The 18,058-nt window shown below is 36.8% G+C and overlaps 1 protein-coding gene and 1 pseudogene across 1 annotated transcript in view; one reads left to right on the top strand and one right to left on the bottom strand.

Moving 5' to 3' along the window:
- Window positions 1–18,058, top strand: part of IL1RAPL1 (interleukin 1 receptor accessory protein like 1) — a 1,391,691-nt gene that overhangs the window by 763,301 nt on the left and 610,332 nt on the right. The gene's annotated exons all lie outside the window — the stretch shown is intronic.
- Window positions 16,726–18,058, bottom strand: part of LOC112812898 (transcription factor SPT20 homolog pseudogene) — a 3,861-nt pseudogene continuing 2,528 nt past the window's right edge.

Genomic DNA, 18,058 nt, shown 5'->3' with positions numbered 1-18,058 from the left:
CACCCTTTTGGCGATTTGCCTTTTCCCTTCTTCCTTCCTGAAACAGAGCCACTACAGTGAGAGGTCTAGATCTAAGGAACATAACACAAAGATAATAGAAGAGAAAGCAGGAAGGAGCTGGTGTCTCTGAAGACACAATGCAGCTGCCATACTAGATCTGTAATCTGTACTCAGGGCTTCTTTACATGAAAAAGAAAGGAGCATCTAATATACTTAAAAATATTGGTATTACAATACATATCTTACTATGCATTAGAGATCCAGTTAAAATTAGAGAAATTTCCCGACCAATGAGTTTATTGTAATTCTGAACTTATCCTAGGTAAGAATTTTAAAATGTCTACTTAAATCATTGTTTTCACCACTGTCATCCTTAGCTTAGGACTGTTTCTCTTCACTTAATCTGGCAGACAGAAAAAGGCTAGAAAGGTATCTCTGGAAATGGAGGTGAGTTAGGTATCAGCACACTCATAGAGACTTCATATGTGGTCCCCCGCTTTCAGGAAATAGACTCCAGATGTCCATGGCACCTCTACAGCCCTGACTAAAAGGTGAGGAGGCTCTTTGTATGTGCTGACATCCACTAGGAGAGAAGGAAGTGCTATTATTTATGGAGTTATAATCTGTTGATCTTTTGTTAAAAATATATGATGAATGGGTACAGATATAGAAAGCTACGTAGCACACTTATTTAATGTATAAAAAGCATAAAATGTGTGGGAGACGAAATAGGATGTGCACTTGAGTATAATCAAGCGAACAGTTGAATGTTAGAACTGTGAAGAGAATAATGATGACTACAGTTGAAGACAAAGATGAAACAATGGAATCTGAAAGACAATGAAAATATAGTGGTGGTTTTGAGAAGAAAAGTTGAATTGAGGCAAAGGGGAAAATGTTATTTTGATAGGAGGAAAATTTTCAGTTACATGAATAAGAACTGGAACATGGAGCATGCTAGTAATATTCAAATGAAAATGGTGAGAATAGTGAGAACAATGTTGGGGTGAAAATAAGTTCAAAAAAGTGTAGAGGAAACGAAAAATGTGTACTGATGCACCATGATTGCTGTGACTTTTATTTTTTGATGGTTGCTTTAGGATAAACTTTCTGACACCGGGAAGTGATAGGAGCTTAAATCTGAGGACCAAAATAAGTCATTCTTTCAGATGCACTTATTGAGAACCTACTGTGTTTCTGGACTCTTCTAGGCATCAGAGATTAAATTGTGAATTAAAAAAATACGGCTTTTGCCTCCATTTGTCTTAGGTTCTAGTGGGGGAAACAGTAAACAAATAAACAAGTGTATATCTGAACAGAAAATAATAATGTCACATTTTCCCCAATTTTAAGACACAAAATAAAATGAAGATAGGTGTGATTAGAAAAGAAAGGCCAAGAGTGTACTTTTTTCTCTAAGATTTTATTTATTTGAGAGAGAGAGTGAGCAAGCAAGATAGAGAGAGAAGGAGTAGGGGCAGAGGGAGAGGGAGAAGCAGACTTCCCCGCTGAGCAGGAAGCCCGATGCGGGGCTTGTTGCGGGGAGGGATGCGGGCTCAATGCGGGGCTCGATCCCGGGATTCTGGGATCAAGACTGAGCTGAAGGCAGATGCTTAACCAACTGAGCCACCCAGGTGCCCCAAGAGTGTAAGTTTTTTTGAGGATGAATCATTTAACAAATACCCTTGCATCTGGCTATTAGTGATGCATTTGGGCAGCTTTGCCTTAGTCACAACAAAGGACAGACTTTAGCAGAGGAGGATATGCATATATATAAAAGGCAGATATACATCACAACATGAAGAGTAATTTAGTCTATTTTCTAATTATATATCACTTTTTAAAATGTAAACATGACTTAGAATGTAGACTAGTATCACCTTAATTGTCTAATTATGCTAACATGCAGCTTAAAATAATGATGGTAATAATGCATTTCTCTTTAAGTTCAAGTAAGCACTATTAAAAGAAGCACAAAGCAAGTGGACTATACATTGTCAAAGAAGCAGGATAATGGGGCACAGTAACTGGGTCACGGGTCCTAATGTTAACAGAGAATGAAGGCTTTTTTCTTTCTTGTGGAATAGATTTTCAAACAGATTAACACTGGAAAAAGTCCCTTAGCTCAGCATCATTACTTCTGGAGGTCTTTCATATCAGTGCCTGATGGAGATGACAATTCCTAAACTGTCTACCAACAAGTGTTAACTACTTAGGTAATCAAAACAATATACTTGTTGATTTACCCCTCCCCCACATTTATCATTTAAAATGAAAATAGCTTTGGGGTGCCTGGGTGGTGCAGTCGGTTGAGCATCTGACTCTTGGTTTCAGCTCAGATTGTGATCTCAGGGTCCTGAGATCAAGCCCCATGTTGGGCTCCACGCTCAGCATGGAGTCTGCTTAAGATTATCTCTCCCTCTGCCCATGGTGCTCATGTGCTCACTCATGTGTGCTCTCTCTCTCAAATCAATCAATCAATCAATCAATCTTTTAAAAAATGAAAATAGCTTTAACTTTTTCTGGATGCTGAAAGAAAAAACAAACTCATTGGAAAAATACAGAAAATGCCCGTATTATTAATAATGGTTTTCTCCTGTGGTAGGATTTCAGGTAATTTTTGCTTTCTTCTGTTTATTTTCCATATTTTTTTTCCAGTCAGTCAGGGAGAAGCTGAGCTACTATAGGGGAGACAGAACGGCTCATGAGTAAATAGGGCTGGGGCACAGAAATGGTACAGATGTTCTAGCCCCTTTTCTTGGGGTTAAGATTAATATTTTCTTTTGCTCCCAAAGAACCCCTCTAAAACTGGGGCTACCTGCTACACTTATGCTTACTATTATTCCATAAAACCAAGCCCATAGTAGAAAGTCAAGAAATTAAATACCTCATTGATTTTAGTAAATGTCTAATTTTCTGAAAGTATGAAATAGCTTTATCTGATAGAGATATGGCAAAAAGCATACTATGATGAATTTCAAGTGCAGAAAACACTCCCTCACATACTAGCCAGCCTTATAATATTCTGTGAGAAAAGATTGATTTGTATTGTTTTATATCAGAACATCCATATATGTATGTGCATCTGTGTGTGTATAATATTCATTTAAGAGCCAAACTTTCCCAACAAACATCAGTGAAAAACTTTTTTTAATTAAGCTTTCATTCTTGCCCCACAAGAGACACACACACACACACACACACACACACACACAGGCGTAGGTGTGTAGGTAGGAAAACAAGGGAGAAAATTCTGTATTAAGGATACTTCAAAAGTGGGTTAATGTAAATGAGCAGAATGCCAAGTACATGAAAATTGACATTTATTAGCACACTTTGCATGGAGATATTTTCAGAGCTTTGCCATGCATATGAAAATATTCCATTTTTATGCCTATGTTTTCATTATTCAGTAACATGCATTGCTTTCTGTTGTTCCCAAAAGCAAGTTATAAATCTGCTCAGAAAGTTTCACTGATCTGGGATTTCAGTCTTTTGCGGTTGACATGATCATTTCATTTCAACCAGAAAAGTAATTCAATGGAAATGAGTAAGAATGAATAGAAATAGAAGACCATATATCTTTGAAATTAAAAAAATAATAAAATTAATTATTTATTTTAGGGGCTTTTTTTGCCATACTCAAGTCCGTATTTTCATCTATGGAATTAAATTGTATTATCATAAACATGAAATATATTTATGTTCGCAGAAAGGGAAATTTAAAAAGCCTCATTCATCTATTTACTCATCTAGCTGCTTAGTTTACATAAACATTTGCCTTGATTCACTTTCCTTTTTTTTACAGCATTTATAATCTTCACGTATTTTAAATTAGACAAATAAAACAAATCTATTCTTGTAAAAAAAATTTTTTTATAAAATGCACGTATAACACCATAGTATTTTTTGGCCACTACTCATTTCTACCCTCTAACTTCTCCAAAGGTAACCACATTTTTAAGACTAGAGTATAAGCAATCAGATATTTGTTCCTGAAATTGTATGAATTGTTTTGCAGATTATCTTTATGTATCTTGGAGGTTTCCCCATGTCAGGCTCAGCTCATTCTTTTTAACTGATGAAGAATGTTTCACAGTTGCATGTCACAAAAAATTTATTAAGCTGTTTCCCTATAGGTAGTTGTTTAGGATTCTCCAAATGGTACACCATTACAAACAGTGCTTCAGTTCTAATCCAGGATTATGCCTCATTGTACACGTAAGCAAGTATTTCTTTGGGATAGATACTAAGAAGTGGAACTGATAGTCATAGGGTACAGGCATCATTAATTTTAATAGATACTGTGAAATTGTCCTCCAAATGTCAGTACCAATTTACTTTCCCACCAGCAGAGTATAAGAATTCATAGGCCCCCTAAGAATGAAGGGGAGTAAGTCGGAGGGGGAGACGAACCATTAGAGACGATGGACTCTAAAAAACAAACTGAGGGTTCTAGAGGGGAGGGGGATGGGGGGATGGGTTAGCCTGGTGATGGGTATTAAAGAGGGCACGTTCTGCGTGGAGCACTGGGTGTTATGCATAAACAATGTATCATGGAACACTACATCAAAAACTAAAAAAAAAAAAAAAAAAAAAGAATTCATAGGCCCCCTATCTTTTAGAAGCAATGAAAAGAGAAAATGCTATCGATGTGTTAATTTAGTATGTGTTTCTCTCATTTGTAGTGAATTTAAGTTTTCATAGACGTACTGGCTTTTTTATTCTTTCTCCTTTATGAGATGCCTAGTTTATCACCTTTGACCATTTTTATATTGTTTTATTTTCTCATTGATTTGTAGATAATATTTTGTAAATTGTTCTTTTTAATCCTTTTAAGATTTTACACATTGCAGATATTTTCTTAGAATGTGTTGTTTTTACTTTGCTTAGGTTTTTAAAAGTTCTTTAAATTTTATAAGTTTAATGTATCAATCTGGTCTTTCATGTTTCCCTCCGCCCTTGGGGTGTGTTATTTAAGAAAGCCTTCCAGCCTTCCTGATCCCAGTGTCAGAATCTGAAGTCAGGTACATTTATAGCTTTTTTAAAGAAGCATTTTGATGTATCATCAATCTAGGATTTATTTTGTGAATGGTGTATGATAGAAATTGGTGTATATATGAACATGTATGTATGTGTATACATGCATGATACTTGACAGTTTCTTTGAATTTTTAAGTCACATTACAAATCAAACAATAGAATATTATTAACTCAATTAATTGGGCAGTTAGTAAGAGTTTTATATTTCTTTTCCCTGTGCTTTTTAATATTTCCTCTAAAATAGGAATGTGACTTTCTGGCTATTTGGGTTATCACCAAAATATATTTATTCTTGTTTATTGAGGCCAGCTCTGTTCTTTGATTTGAACTTTAAAAGAAGAAGGAATGGACCTAGAGAGTATTATGCTAAGTAAAACAAGGCAGAAAGACAAATGCCATTGGTTTCTCTCATATGTGGAATCTGCAAAAACAAAAGAATAAACAAACAAAAAGCAGAATCAGACCTATAACGACAGAACAAACTGATAGTTGCCAGAGGGGAGGGGTGTGGGGGATGGGCAAATAGGTGAAGGGGAGTGAGAGTACAGGTTTCCAGCTATGGATTATGGAATATGTCATGGGAATAAAAGGTACAACATAGGGAATAGTCAATGATATTGCAATAGCACTGCATGGTGATAGATGGTTAGCTACACTTGGGGTGAGCAGAGCGTAACAGCAATGTAGCATCCGCTATGTTGTACACCTGAAACTAATGTAACATTGTGTGTCAATTATACACAAATAATATAAATAGATAGACCCCCAAAGAGTGAGAAGAGACCCATCTCTTCTCTTTTTTTGTACTTGTCAAGATCTTTACATAGGTGTAGTCTGTATTAAAGGAATGCCTACCTCTTTTCCTTGTAAGGTCCCTTGTGATTAGGTTGGGCCCACATGAATAATCCCAGCTAATCTTACCATTTCTTGAGCCTTAATTTAATCCCATTAGTAATGTCTCTTTTGCCCAGTAAGATAATTTATTCACAAATTCTGGAGATTAGGATGTGGACATCTTTGGGGAGTTGGTATTCTGCCCTCTTGCTTGTCACCGTTCCAATTCACTTGTCCTCATTGTAGAGGTTTATGTAGGTGAGGGGAGTGGTAGGAGCTGGGAGTTTGCTTCATTGCCTTCAGTTGAGATTAAGTTTGTGCTTAAAAGGGAGAAGTTTCACTTAAAAATGTATGTGGCTAAGCAGGCATCATAAAAGATACTTTTAGCATTATCCCTGAATTGAAGGATTTTACATATCAAACTGCATGATAAATTCAATGAGTTATATTTTGTAAAGCAGTTATAACAGTGCCTGAGCATAGTAAGATATGTGTATCTATATATTTTACTTGTTAAATAAAGCCAAAAATATAATGCCCACAAGAAAGGGAGTTTTACGCTGAGAATTGATTTGTACATAGGATATATCTTCTTAAGTGAGAGAGCTGATGGATTTTGTGAACTACTTTTACTGGGGTTTATTAAACCTTCACTGTTGACTTTCAGGAGGAAATGCACCTTGGCAGGTTTATCCAGTGGTGGTGATGATTGTGTATGGACTATACACTTGTCATATTTTTATGAGAATACCAACTTAAAGAATGAAATGTATATACTGAAAAGCGGCAGTACTAATTGGTCTCTTATTTATTTATTGAACACTTACACTGTGCCTGATGCTACAGAGCATCAGTGACTCTTGCTCTAGGTGTTTGATATAATAGGGTGAATTCTTCTGTGTATGCAAATACTTATATAATACAAAGTGGACTACACTGTGGCCTAAAGAAAATATAAATAAATGTCTCTGAAGGATTATAATTGACTGGAATCACACATGTAAAGATGTCTTAGAGGAGGTAATGTTTGAAATGAGTTTTGACTACAAAGGTGAAAATTAGAGGCACTCCAGGCAAGGGCTTAATGTCACTTAAGATGGATAGAAAATCCAAGGATGTAAAGTCAAAAGCTTTGGCAGAAATGGAGGTTATTGCACCTATGATCACAGTAAGAGAGAGAATGGAAAAGTTCAGTGTAGCTTTCAGATCACATCCCATTGTGAGGGGGTTGTACTTAATTCTGTAGGAGGTAATGAATTTTGAAGAGGGAGATGTGTCATCCAGCCTATTTTTGAGAAAAATTGATTTGTCTGTCATATGTTAGATAAATAGAATGGAGGTGAGATCAGAAGGAGGGGTAATAGTTAACAGCTCATTACCAAATGGCCTATGTGAGAAATAGTGAAAGTTGGGACTAGGAGAATGGGAAAGAACTGGAAAGGGGGAGGTGGGTATAGGAAACATTTTGTAAAGCAGAATCCACATGATTTAGCAACTGATTAAGGAGGAGAGGGAGGGGCCCATAATGACTGGTTTCCTGCTTGGATGACTAGGATAATGTGGTATCAGAAAAGAAACAGGAAATTGGGTAGATGATATATTCTGGTCTTTAACTGAATGGATTTAAGATACTAGAAGAATTTTGTGGATGATTCTTTCAAACCATTACTTGACAATGAGACTGGAAGATCCAGGAAGAGTAAAAGAAAGAAAGAGGTTTGGGAGTTTTAGTCTAAAACAATCATAGGATGAGGGAGGGGACTTTTTCACTCATTTAGTTTTTTGAACTCATGTGCTCTTTCCCGTATCTGCCACATGGTTATCTAACCTATATTTGAACTTTAAGTCCATGACGTCCTGAGGCAGGCATTTTTGTTTGCATCATTCAGTTAGAAATTTCTTCTTTATTCTGAGTTCGCCAGAGTTCCCTCCTTTTGAGCCAAATTCTGTATCTTGGGACCCTACCCTAGAGCAATTGCAGTTCTTCATTCTTACAAAAACTCTTCTGATATTTTAAGAAAGTTATAATGTCCCTGTTTAGCCTACTCTTCCAGTAATGCTGGGAGTGTAAATGGGGCTCAGAGGCGATGTAATATCTTTATGCCTTCTTTGGCTCAGATCCTTGCTAGAGTTTCCCAGCTACTAATAAACCCACAGAAAACAGAAAACAAAATTTGAAGGGGCTCTACTCTCAATATATCTAACATGCATAATTGAATTTAAAGCCACCCTGACAGGAAATCATTAGGGTCTCCCTATGGACAGATGCCTGGGGACACATGTCTTCCTCTGTCACCTCTCCCACTTCTTATGCTCCTATATTCTTTTATAGGCTAAACATCTCTCGTTCTCACAGTGATTCATTTGACAGAGCTTCTAGTCACATCACTCTTCTTTGGTCTAACACATGGAAAAGAACAAGACTAGCCCCTCTCTTGGTCTAAATATTGTGATTTTTTTTTTTTAGCTAAAATTAGTTTGGATACATCCCCCAGATGGCTCCTAGTCCCATGCTGCCACTGTTGTGGCAGCTGTTAAATCTTTTGCAGTTGGCTGTGTAACCAAATGGAGGCTCTTCTCTTCATTGATGTTACATTTTGCCCTATTATAGTTGACCATTAAGCTGAGTGATCTTTTAGATCCCAAACTGGTCATGTTTATCAGGTTGTCTTCTTTATTTCCACTTAGGTCATTGTTCACAATGTAGAATGGTAAACAACTTATATTTAGGGCAGAGTCCTTTTGCCTAGCAATATTCTTCCAGTTTAATAGTAAGTTGTCAAAAATCTGGGAAGGAATTTGGAGGGAACTTCATTGAAATGGTATGGATATAAAAAGTGCTTTTAAAATGAGATGGCACTGATGTTTTAACCTGGATTTACTTACATGTATATGTGTGTGTGTGTGTATACATATATATCACTAAAATATATACATATCACATATCATAATGTATATATCACTAAAATACATATATAACACTAAAAGTATATATATAACATATAACACTATTTTTAGTGTTATTTTTTGGGAGGCACCTGACTGGCTCAGTGCTCAGTGGGTGGAGACTGCAACTCTTGATCTGGGGATCATGAGATCGAGCTCCACATTGGGTATAGAGTTTACTGAAAAAAAAACAAACAAACAAACACTGTTTTTGGTATTAAGAGCTTGGCCTCTTGAGCCAGCAGACCTGAGTTCAAATCTTGTTCAATTATTTACAATTTATTTCTTCTCTCTGAATCTGTTTCCTTAGGTATCAAAGGAGGATATTAATTTCTTCTTCCAAGAATATTGTGAGGGTTGAGAAAATAATGTGTATAAAACCCTTAATACCTTGTTTGGTACATAAGGGCTTGGTTATTATTTCTCTAGAAGTCTGATTACAGAACAAAAGCATCACATTTTTATGCTCTTTGCATTCACTTTGGCATTGAAAAAATTATAAAATTCAGTACTTGGGAAGAAGCTTCTAACATACATGGCCAGCATTCTGGTTGTTGTTTTTTTTTTTTTTCCTGAAAGTGTATTTTGATTTGCTCTACCTTCTTCCTGTCCTTTATATAAACAGCAAAACATTCCTTTTAAGGGTGACCAATGCCAAGGATGCAGTCTAGAAGTCTGTAGCATTGGTGTCCTTACATCTTGCTCTTATGAAAGCTATCCTACCATCATCTGTGACCCCTCAAGATCCATCCCATTTATAATGAGTATTCCATTACCCATTTGTCCTGGCTCGCCCTGAGTAAAGGATGTTCAAGAGATGGTGGTCACTTTCCTATTTTAGTGACTTCCCCCTTCCCACCACTGTATGCTTTAGTGCTATTTTCTCATTAGCTGTACTTAATGTGATATTAAACCTATCCTTTGAGGTTTTGTTTTTTTTAAGTTTTTATTTAAATTCCAGTTAGTTAACATGCAGTGTTATATTAGTATCAGGTGTACAATATAGTGATTGAACACTTTCATACAATACCTGGTTGCTCAGCACAAGTACACTCCTTATATTTTTCATTTTCTGGAGGTTCGAAGAATTGCTTTATTTCAAATTAGCTAGGTAATTTTTATAGACAGGTATAGAAATATCCATATATGCTTTATGCTTTTCTTTTATTTCTGTTTTAAAAGTGCTAGTTGATATCCTAAATCTGTATTTTCACCACAGAGAATAGAGAGAGAGCTACTCTGTTCTTTCTCTTGATTTTTGCTCAAGGCCCCTTATTTGCTTTTGTGCTTAGTTGCTTTTTGTTTCTTTTTTTCAATGAGCTGATCATTTTCCTTGGAATATTATTTTTGTGGATTCTCTGGGGCTTAGGATGAAGGAGAACTCTTCTAGAAAGGATTTCCATTTGCCTTGTCAGGTGTCTAACATGTGATACTCTGGGATCACTATAAATTAAATGAAATTCATGGCTTGAGGTTTTTGAGGGACTCAGTAATATGAATTTGTAGTGTAAATCTACCTTAATGATGTGTCAGGATTTGGGGAAGGTCAAGTTTAGTATGTTTCATCATTTTCTTGAGGGTGTAACCCTTAGCTTTACTGGATGGGGCTTCTCTCCAGTGTGGAATTTAACTGAGCCCCCTGTCCAGTTAATGCTCTCAGGGAAATATCCTCAGTTTTCCACTTAATTCTTTGAGTTCTAGTTTTACTTAGATTCTGGCCTAGGAATCTTATGAAATATTTCATTTTGAGGGGAAAAAACAGTATTTTTAGTTATTTTCTTTTTTTTATTTAAATTCAGTTAGCCATCGTTAGATTCAGATGTAGTGTTCAATAATTTATCAGTTGCATATAACACCCAGTGCTCATCACATCACATGATTGAGGTAAACTTAGGCTAATTGGCTAGAATTCTTTTTGCTTTTTTCATTTTAGATTCTTGCTATAGGTAAGAAAGGATTGCATGGAGCTGTAGAATCAGTAGGAAAAAACCATGTCTACTCTTAATAATTCCAAAATTAAAAAGCCATATTTACTATAGTACAACTCTGGAATTTTAAAAAATGTTTATGATAATAAGTTAGAATTTAAATAACTGACTCAAGGTCAGGCAACTTATAAATGGTGGAAGTTGGATTTAAATCCCGTCTACTTCACCTTCGCACCATGCTCCAAACCCTTAAACACTTCCAACAAGTGGTAGGGGTTTCCATGATTCAGGGCTTAATAAATTGGCAACTCTTCATCTTCAGATCATGCTAAAACTGTAAGTTTTTAGATTCACTTAAATGGTTCTTAGCCATATAAGTCTTGGGGCACAGATTAATCAGGAATTAATTATAGGAGTCAAAATTAAAACAATATTAAGGCATATTAATTATAGCTCACATATCTCAATCTTCTATATTTTTGTTTCATTTTTGTGCATAAACACAAATTTAGTATTTTTAACTTTTTATTTCTGTAAAAATAAACTTTTTAGTGATTTTCATGTTGTTGGGTTTGTTGTATCTGGTTGAATTAAGGACTTTTTTTTATTTGGGTTTGCCAAGCAAAGCACTTCAATCAAAATCCAAAAGCTTGGGCACCTGGGTGGCTCAGTTGGTTAAGCGACTGCCTTCGGCTCAGGTCATGATCCTGGAGTCCCGGGATCGAGTCCCACATCGGGCTCCCTGCTCGACGGGGAGTCTGCTTCTCCCTCTGACCTTCTTCCTTCTTGTGCTCTCTATCTCTCATTCTCTCTCTCAAATAAATAAATAAAATCTTTAAAAAAAAATCCAAAAGCTTATCTCTTTTGTTTCCTATAACTTTGAACAGTGACTGGCACATAGTAATTTCTCAATAAATATTTATTGAGTGAATGTGTGGGATAAATACACATTTATTATTAATATTGATGTGGCCTTTTCATGTTTTTTCAGCTACTAAACCAAGGAAAAATAATTCCTTTTTGAAGAAATGCTCAAATCCTGATACATCTTTCTTTTTAATAGAGTATCTTTCTAAAGCCTCTGAGTGTTTAAGGATGTTATTGAATATATGTCATTAATGCTTAATGGAAAATCTATTAAATCTTAAGACATTGATATGTACTATCCCACATAATGTGTTTTCCTAACTGATGATGATAAAAAAAATTACCCTCAGGATGAAAAAGTATATGGTCTCCTAAACATAGCCAGCTACAACTGACCTTCTCTTTAGAAGTTAACTACTTGTTGACTGATTTTGGATATCTTAAGATGGAATAACTGGGAATGCTAGAATCTAGCTCTATGAGACTTCCATCCTCCAGAAGCTAGCTCAGGCACGTTTTCACGTCAACAGCAGAGGTGTAACAGAGGAAGAAGAGATGTGTAAGTACTGATTCAAGCTCCTGCTTCATGACTTGGCCCATGCAGGTCACATAGCAGACTGAGACTCAGAGTGGAGGTTACATGGCAGAGGGTATGGATATAGGCAGGAGTGAAGAACTGGGACCATTAATACAGCCAGCCTACTCTACAGACCTAACTAATTGAATCTGGTCTCATAAAACATGTCTGGCATTTCCACTATAACCTTCTGATCCCTTATTTGAAACTGAATCTTAAAAGAGTCTATCTTAAACACACATACATGTGCACATGTGCATACACACACACACACACACTTTGTTCTTTTTCTGCTTATCTTATACTTTTTGCTAATGCAGTTCATTAGCTAAAATATTTATTTCTCTAGAGACTAGCAAAAGAATAGCAGCCTTTTAATAGAAATACCACATGGAATGAACTTTGTGTTCAGTATACAAGACAAATATCCACGTGGCATTTATCAAATTTGTGTGTGTGGACATTTTATTTATAAGCATACATTGCAAGAAAAGCACATATTTTAAAAATAAAAATGAGCTGATCATTCTACAAACATTCCAGTTGCCTATTATAATGAAATTGTGTGTTAAGTGTCATTCTTAAAGCAGGGGAGATGGCATTTGTATATCAGTTTAATTGCTTTTGATTAAACATTGAAAGATGAGAGCCAAGAGCGCTTATTAAGCTGAAATGAGGGCAACTGATAAAAACAGAGTGATATTACATCAACACTACGTCTGGATATCTGTTGCTGTTTCCATTTTAAATCCTAAATTGCAATGTTTCTTAAAATGATCATTGAAAGCCTGTCTCAAAATACAATAAAAAATTAAAAGGTTAATGCATAAATTGTGCTTCATAAATACAATTTGATTTCCAAGCCAAACTAGTTTTCTCTACTTTGTTAATATTTATTTGTTCTTAATGTACTAGACTGTAAGCTTTTGAAAGACATTATGTCTCATTTACTTTTGTGTCTTATGGGCTTTGACATAGTCTGTCCTGTAATAGGTGCTCAATAAATGTGTGTGAATAAATGACTGAATAAATGCAAGGTAGGGTGACCCTTTCATAGTCACTGTTAATGCATTTTAGGTGAATGTTTAGACACTGCTAGTTTTGATTGGTCTTCTCCCTCTTTGCCTCCGGGAATCATCAGTCATAAAACATGTAAAGTCCTTCACCCACCTATGGTGAAGTAGGCTGTGTGGAGTGGGGCATGTGTAAGGCAACATCTTTTGTAAATCAGGGGTTTCACATTGGGATGTTTGATTTGGGCTTAGATTGGAAACTACCATTTGTTTTCTGTGTCCACAGCATCAGAAAACTAATCTTACATCATTTTATAAATCAACGATAATGCATAACTCATTTATTTGCAGTAGAGAATGAGCACCACTTCCAAGTGTCCCTGTTACCAGAATTATTTCATGTTTGTCATCCCAAACATAGCACCCCAGTCTAGTAAAACTCCATCAGACTACTATCACATGCTACAATAACAGCTAAACAGAGACAGGAAAACACTGTTTTATTTGCATAGATTAAGTGTATGCCCAAAATTCAAAATCTTTAAGAAATACAAATGCACAAGAAATGGGGTAAGTTGAAATAAAAGGGAGAGTCTTACTGACTTGTCTTCTTCTTGTTCCTCAGTTTGGCCTTAAAATTTTGTAAAAGAAAAATTTTTTGTTATAATTCATCAGAATGACTTATGACTGGATCATAACTTTAGGAATATTTTCTTGGTTTAAAGCCAAGAAAACAAAAAAGCTGTATTTAATTTTCTTGTTTCTTACATATAAGTATGATTTTAACCTCTGCTTAAAGAGAAATTACATTTAAATACTGATAAACGTACTATTTTATACATACCCAATTTTTTACAGTAATAGTTCCAATTTAGTACTTTTGATGTTTTAAAAAGACTATTGTGACATTCAATACAGAGAATATAAATATGTATTACATATATTAATGATTATAGAGAGAGCAAATTTTTAACCAATTAAATAAAAATGCTAATGTTATGAAATTAATGCAAAGTAATACAATCTCTGTTTGAAAAAAAAAAAAACCCAAAATCTGAAAAGGATACTTATATCAATGTACATTTTTAATTCTTATTTTTCTTTATCTTTACTACTATATTTGATCCACAAATAGGCTTGTGAAATAATTTAAAGGTAGTAAGGGATGATACAGAAATAGACTCAGATTCCAGAGCTATGGTACTTAGGCTAAGCATTGCACTACAAGCACAGAATAGAAAGGAGTTCCCGGTTAGGGTCTCAACCAAAACATGGAAGTGAGGAACAACCCAGCCCATCAGGAGCAACAGTCGTTTAAGTACTGCCAAAGTCACAACTGTGAAGGCGGAAATGGTAGGAAATGGGGAGGAGAGACAGGCCAAACAAAATAGTTTGAATTTGATTCCACAGAGTATGCACATGCAGGGAAGGGTATTTGGCAATGCACTATGACATGTGATGAAATGTCACGAATGAAAATGTTTTATCAGAAATCTATTTGCTAGTGTCAGGACTCACTCTGCCCCCCACTTTTTCATACTGTTACCTTACATTGGGTGGTTGGTTGTTCAGCTGTTAAGAAGGAAGTGTGACTCTACTTCTGAAACTAGTAACACACTATATGTTAATTAATTGAATTGAGATAAAATTTTAAAAAAAGAAGGAAGTCTGAGAATTTCTCTAAGAATCCCTCAAAGCCCACAAATTGGAGTAGAAGTCGTTAGGGGTAAGGGTATGCAGATAGATTTTGTTTTGTAAAGTATTTAAAACTACTTTGTAATTAATTCAGGTACTTTGTGAATTATTCTAACACCAAACAGTAAAGGCACTGGCAGGCTCAGAGAAATAAATGATGAATGCCATCATACTTGGACATGTAAAGTGAAATGATGCTTACCAGTCATCCAAGTAGAGGTCTGAAATAGCAAATATTACAATAAAATAAAGTCTTTTAACAAAAAGAACTATTTAACAAATATATTTTTATGATGTTTTCAGTTGCTCATTCTTTTGAAGCAAACTTCAAAAACTCGGAAAGGTGACATTTTTGAGTGATATAAATCTTTACAGTTACATATAGGTATTTTATTATATTTATTTTTAAAGATTTATTTATTTGAGGGGGGAGGGGCAGAGGGAGAGAAGCAGACTCCCTGATGAGCCTGAAGCCCCGGGCGGGGCTCAGTCTCACGACCCTGAGATCAGGACCTGAGCTGAAACCAAGAGTCAGATGCTTAACCGACTGAGCCACTCAGGCGCCCCTACATATAAGTATTTTAAAAGTATTACCCACATTTATGAATTTACTTAAACAGGGGGAAGGTTTAATGCTATCGTAAAGGTAAAATGCTATCGTAAAATATATTATTTAGGAGCTGCAGAAATCATTTTTAATTAGCAGCTGTCTTTAAGTATCACAAATATTTATTCTTTTCCCTGTAATTCCGTTGTCATTTGTTTCATCAGTTCATCTAAACCTACCGTTTTTCATTCACTTGGCCATTGTTAAGTCAAGAAACTTTTACCTTTTCTCTCTTGTGATTATTACCTTGTCTGGTGGGGACAAAATAATTGAGACAGAATAGAGGAGCAAGAGGAGACAGCAGGTGCATTTGTATCTTATGAAATGTTTGCAAAATAATAAGCACCACATGAATAATGCATTTGAAGAATATTGTCTGGCAAATGATATTGAGTCATATATCCAAATCATCCCCCAGTTCCTGAAGAACGAATTACAAGTGCCTAATGCATCCAGGTTTATCAGAAAGAGAGAGACTTCACCATGTGGGGCATGTAGGCAGAGTAGAAGGGCTACTGTTTATTTAACAGAGGATTCAAGTCTCTATATCCACGTCTGCATCTGTAGGTCTCTGGCTGTACCTGTATCTCTGTGATTTTGAAAACCTCAAAGATGTGTGTGTGTGTGTGTGTGTGTGTGTGTGTGTACACACACACTGAAAAGTCTAGTGGTTTTTTTTTTGAAGAATTAAGTTCCTGTGGCTTATATGCCAAGGTTGGCTTTTACGAAATATAACAAAACTATTATTTGCACTAATATTATTACTATAGTTTATTTTAAGCTTATTTAGGTTTATTTCTTTCAGATATTTAGTATTTATATTAGTTAAAATTAATCTAAATTTAAATTTCAGTATTTAATGTATCTTACATTAACCTTGACAATAAACTTAAGAAGTGAATATTCCTATTAATAGTTTACAGGTAAGGAAATGGAGACTCAGTGAATTTAGGAAATAGGCTTAAGGTTAGTAAATTGCAGAGCTAGGATATTGACCTGATGGTAGCTAACATCAAAATCCATTCTTTTTTTTTTTTCATTAAGACATTTCCCTGTTTTTATATAAAAAGCACTAGGTTGTGCTTCTATATGGTTTGTATACCTAGCAATGTAAAATACTGAGACATTAAAGACAAAGATGAAGTAAATACTCAGAAACTCTTTGCTTCAATTTTTTTTGTTTTGTTTTCAAAAAAGAGAGAAGTAATGCAAGACCTAGGATTTTGGAGTAGTTGATGTACCTTTCTTCCTTTTACCTCTGGACTGGCTTGTGGCCTGCCGGCCCCGAGGCGGCCCAGCTGTCTGCGTGGCCACTGTCGTGACAGCCACGGGGCCCTGCAAGATTCTGAAGGGTTGTGCCTGCTGCAGGGGTGGCGGCTGCGAGGCAGGGGCCGGCAGCAGTGGGTGCACAGGGCGAGGGCTGATCTGCCGGGGTCTTCTCTGGCTCTCCGCAGAGCCAGGCGCAGCCAACACCACTGCCTGGGGCTGCAGAAAACTTCCTGCTGCAGGGAGGTTAAGGACAATGGCTTGCTGAGCAGATGACACTGTTCTCTGACTGGTTGAACCTTGTGCACTTGAACCCTGTGGCACTGGCTCCTGAGAACCAGTAGTTGTGGGCTGATGACTAGTAGTTGTGGTTTGTTGCAGTTGTGTTTGTGGAATCAACTGATAGAGCCACTGCTGCTGAGGCTGCTGCGGGGTGTTCAAAGGGAGCGAAACTTGTGGAAGCTCCAGTAGAGTTACTGGACTGATACTGGAGGCATTTTTTAAAATAAATTGAACACCTACTTGAGAAGGAATCGGCGGTGCATCAGGCACTGCATTTGGTGGCCAAGCTCCTGAGGGCAGGGTGCTGGGCTTGATTCCCGCAGGAGCTGTGGTCCCAGAGGTAGAGCCCTTCCTGGGACTGGGACCTCTCCCCAAAGCCTGGGCTCCGCAACCAGGGCCCACTACTTTGATGATGTTGTGGCCCGCAGAGCTGGCCATCACTGGGGTGGCCAGGCTTCTCTGTGATGAGCTGGCGGTGGACAGGGAGGCTGCAGGAAGAATGTTAACTCGTTTCACTTCTACAGAGGATTTCTGGGAGCTGGCCATGACTGGGGTGGCCAGGGTTCTTTGTGATGAGCTGGTATTTGACAGGGTGGCTGGAGGAAGCATGCTAATTCGAATTACTTCCGCAGAGGATTTCTGGGTATTGGCCATGACGGGGGTGACCAGGGTTCTTTGTAATGAGCTGGTAGTGGACAGGGTGGCTGGAGGAAGCATGCTAATTTGACTCACTTCCCCAGAGGATTTCTGGGAGTTGGCCATGACCGGGGTGGCCAGGGCTCTTTGTGATGAGCTGATAGTGGACAAAGTGGCTGGAGGAAGCTTTCTAACTCGAATCACTTCCATAGAGGGTTTCTGGGAGTTGGTCGTGACTGGAGTGGCCAGGGTTCTTTGCAACGAGTTGGCAGTGGACACAGTGGCTGCAGGAAGGATGCTAGCCCAGTTCACTTCCACAGAGGATTTCTGGGAGTTGGCCGTGACCTGGGTGGCTAGGGTTCTT

This window comes from Callorhinus ursinus, unplaced genomic scaffold (genome assembly GCF_003265705.2).
Source record: "Callorhinus ursinus isolate GAN/ISIS: 27379988/994484 unplaced genomic scaffold, GSC_fseal_2.0 scaffold16, whole genome shotgun sequence".
NCBI classification, from domain to species: Eukaryota; Metazoa; Chordata; class Mammalia; order Carnivora; family Otariidae; genus Callorhinus; species Callorhinus ursinus.
Note: the sequence above shows the minus strand (reverse complement) of the source record. Positions and strands in the feature narration are given on the sequence as shown.